This window comes from Arachis ipaensis, chromosome B07 (genome assembly GCF_000816755.2).
Source record: "Arachis ipaensis cultivar K30076 chromosome B07, Araip1.1, whole genome shotgun sequence".
Lineage (NCBI taxonomy): Eukaryota > Viridiplantae > Streptophyta > Magnoliopsida > Fabales > Fabaceae > Arachis > Arachis ipaensis.
The window spans coordinates 23,060,407-23,065,045 of NC_029791.2; positions in this window are offsets into that span (position 1 = coordinate 23,060,407).

The window sequence follows — 4,639 nt, forward strand, 5'->3', positions numbered from 1 at the left end:
ATGAAAAATACTAAATTTTAATACATAAATTTAAATATTTTTGAAAAAAATGAGTCAAAAGGATGTTAAAAAATATAATTTTGTATAAATAAATTCATGTTATTTTGAGTAACATAAATTTAAGTTTTTATGAAATTTTTAATATTCGTAATTTTTTTAATCATTTTTATTGATGCCTATTTGTTATAGAAATTTTCTTTGTCATTTTTTTATTTGGCTTTGTATAATTTTCAATTATTTTTTTATAATTTTAATTATTAATTCCATTAAAAAGACCAAATTAAATAAAGAAAAAGAGTATCGATTTATATTATATCGATTTATTTTTAAAGTAAGATGTGGATGTATATAATCTTTATTAATAGTTATTTTTAGATTGGATTAAATAAATACTCTTTTAAAAATAATTGATACATCTATATCTATTTGTAAACAAATAATGGACAAGTTAGGAAAAAACACGTGTATGGAGTTCCTAACTCTCCTCAGGATTAGTTAATAGTGACAGGGTGTTGAGAGTACCCAAAGTTGAACATAAATCGCGTTAGGGAGATGAGAGTTAGCCTTTGCACATAAATCGTGCCAGTATTGAGTGGTTTAGTCTTGAATCGCGTAATTCCACCCACCATAAGATAGACGATTGATAGACAATTTATAAAGTTGAGAACACTAGCACGATTTATGAGTAATTCTCTTGAAATATTCATGCATAAATCGTTGGAGGGTGTCATGGTTAACATATTATATAACTTTCAAAACTCTAAGACGATTTATATATTATTAAGGAGAAGACATTTACGTTTTGAAAATTCTTTTAGGGAAATCAAGTAATTTTGAGTTGTGTTTATTTTATTTAAGTGAAAAAACCTTTTCACATTAACAATGGCCTTTTTTTTTTTTTGGTGACTTAAAAGAAAAATAAACAAAAACTAAGAAAGAAAAAAAAACAAGAAACTGCTTAAGAAAGGCAGTCCCGCTGAATACTACTCTCAAACTCCTTCCAAGGCAATGGAAGCTCCACTTGGGGAGAAATAGTCCTCATTGCAGTCTTTGCCATGATGTCTGCTACTGTATTTGCATCTCTCAAGATCAACCGAAGATCAGCACGCCATTTCCAAGACATGATATCTCGGATTTTTAACACCAAATGATCAGTAAACCCAGAGCAATCTTGTAAATTATTGACAATAGTAAAAGCCTCCACACAGTCTGTCTCACATATAATGTCTCTTTGTCCCGAGTCCCATGCTAAAAGAAAGCCTCTCCAAATAGCAAACAACTCTCCTTGCAAAATGCTACGACTCTCAATTGTTCCCAGACAGCCTCGTTGCCACCTTCCCTTCCAATCTCTGCTAACACAAGCAAAACTAACTCGAGCACCACTGCCAGGATAGCTAGCATCACAATTAATCTTAAAGGTACCCACTGAGGGGAAATCCAAGAGCCACTAATGGTTGAGGGGATAGATAGTCGTTGCAACTCAAAAATATTTCAGAGCTCCTTTTCTAAGGACAAAGCCATACCAATCACCTTATCTATGGTCCAATGCTCGTGAGGATGAAAGATCTCGTTGTTTCTCGAACACCAAATCCACCAGAGACCAGAAAAGAATCTAAAGGGGCGCTGTTTGCTATTATGTAAAAACCAACTCATCAAATCCACTGGTTGATCGGAGATCCCTAAAGCTTGCCAAACAAGTTGGGCTTTTGGACAATCCCGAATACAATGTAAAACCGACTCCTGACTTGAGAAACATCGTGGACAGCTATCCTATCCTGAGATCCGAATCAGAAATGTGAACATAATCCATCTCCTGACACAGTCGCCCCTCTCTTCTCCATCTAGAGAACCAAAAGTTCTGTTCCAAATCCCCAATGCACCAACTAAAACCTTCCTTTAGGATATCCCAAGCTCGACATATACTCTTCCAAACATAAGATCCACTTCCTCGAGACCGACTAAAACAATCATCCTTAGAAGAATGGTATTTCTCCGTCAACAGTTGAACCCATAGCTTGTTGGGATGGTGAAAAAGTTGCCAAACTAATTATTTTATTACTCTACCCAGTTATTTTAATTTGAATGATTACTCTACCCAGTTATTTTATTAATATTTTTACTCTATACAAACCCTAATTTTAACACAACTCTAACCCTAACTATCCTTCCCAGCCACCACCCACAAATCCCTCACACACAAAATCCCTCACCCCCTTCGAAACCCACTCCTAGTAAAAGAAACAAAGAAAGAAATGGAAAAGAGGGAACGGGGAGAGCAGAGGGGAAGGGAGATCGGTGAGGAAAAAAGAGAAGAGGAAGGAGTTACGCCACCACCGCCGGCCGTGGGTTCGCCATTCATGCTCCGTCGAATCACCGCCCAGCCGCGTCCAACTCACCACCAGTCGCCGATATCGTGTGTTGCCGTTGAAGGAGGAGCGCGAACCAGAGCCATGGAAGGGAGAAGCAGGGCGCGCGTAGAGGAGTATCTCTCCAATTTGTATTTCCTAACGAAAATATTGCCGAACACTTTAGAATTAAACTCCAAAGAGTTCTTCTGCACTTCTGAAAGCTTGCCGTGCATCTCTCTGTAGCCAGCCTGCCATGACTGGTTCACAATATTTCTGTACCCCGGATGAGTTGCCCAAGCTGCAATAAACCGAAAAGGTCTATTCTTTTTCAGTTGGGGACGACCTATACAGCGTACTAGGATAGGACAATGATCAGATTGAAGCCTATTTAAAATTTCTGCGTAAGCCTCTGGAAATAGAGATAGCCAGCCACTATTGATACAAACCCGGTCAAGTTTTTTCGCCACCTCAACACCATTTTTAACCCTTGATGCACCCCCACCCACACTCTCCCCCTTATCTCTTCCGACGGCATGGCCGCCATGCTCACTGTGTTTCGCCCTCAAACACTCGTTTCCGCTCTCTCCTTCTCTCATTCTCTCTGAGTACGGAGCACGTACTCTTTCTCTGCTAGGGTTTCTTCCTCAAGTAAACTGAAGTTTAACAATGGCCTTTTAATTCAGCATCATGGAATTTTTCTTAACATAATTTATTATTTAAAAAGTTAAAGAACTATATTGGACATTATTTTGTACAATTCGAGAAAAAAAATTTAAATTTCTAATGCAAATTACTTTTGTTTACAACAAAAATATGTTTTCTATTTTTTTTTATTTTCAGTATTTTACATTTTTTCCAGGGAGTGCCAATGGATAAACATAATGATAAACGAATTTTTTTTTTGAGAGTTTTGAGAACAAATAAATACTTTTTCTTTTGTGTCATTTATTTTACCAATTTAACGTTAGTTTTGAGAAATTTTATTTTTATTAATATTTAAAATTCAAATTGAAAATATTAGTAGTAATACTATTATAAAAGATAATTAATTAATTAAAATAACAATATTGTCTTGCTTTTATTCCTTTTTTAAGTTTGATTTAGTAAAATTTTTATTTTTTAAAATAATTTATTAAAATTGATTTTAAAAGATAATTGAATAAAGTATCGTTTTTGTCCCAACGTGTGGGTGTGGGGTAAGTTTTAAAGTTGTCTCTAACGTTTAAATCGTCCTATTTTAGTTCCTAATGTTTTAAAATTGGCTCAATGTTGTCCTACCGTTAGAAATCCGTTAACAAAATTGACGGCGGGACAAAATTAAGATGATTTTGAAACGTTAGGGACTTAAATAGGATGAAAACATTGGGGACACAAACAATACATAGAAATAAATTTTAATTTTATCATTCAATAATATCAATTTTTACGATACATAATTATTCAATTATTTTTTAATCACATCTGAGTAAATTACACTTAATCACATTACTTTCATTCTAAATAAATTTATTTTTTTATAATTTTACTCTTAAAGATTTTTACTTATCATAAAATATTTGTAGAATGACTACTTGACTAGTACATAAATTTACGAAAAAAAGATACATATACAATAAAGTATAAATTGTACCTTTCGTAAAAAATTGAAGTTATTAAAGAAAAGATTAAAATTTATTAAAAATTAAAACTATTGAAAAAAAGTTTTTTTAACTTTTTAATAAATTTTAATCTTTTCTTCAATAATTTTAAATTTTTTTTACAACAAATAATTACTTAATTTATTTTTTAATTTTGTTCTTAATAAAAAATAAATTCACTTAGAAAAAAATAATGTGATTAAGAATAAAATTTAAAAATAATTGAATAATTATGTACCTAAAAAATTGATATTATTGAAGGATAAAATTAAAATTTATTTCTATGTATCGTTTTTGTCTCTAACGTTTTCGTCCTATTTAACTCACGTTTCAAAATCGTCTCAATTTTGTGACAATATTAAATCAAACTAAAAATATTTAACTCACGTTTTAAAATTGGCTCAAAGATTAGGAATAACTTTAGAATGATATTTTACTCAAGATAATTTTTTAAAAGTTATAGCATCTATATTTAATAAATCAAACTAAAAATATTTTTTAATAAAATATAAGTAATAATAATTATGTTTGGTAAGATAATTTTTAAAATTTAAAACCAAATATGTCAACGTAAATTTTTTTAATTTTTTAAATTATATTAAGATATATAATTAATTATAAATTTAAATAAAAATATAAAAAAAATAATATGAG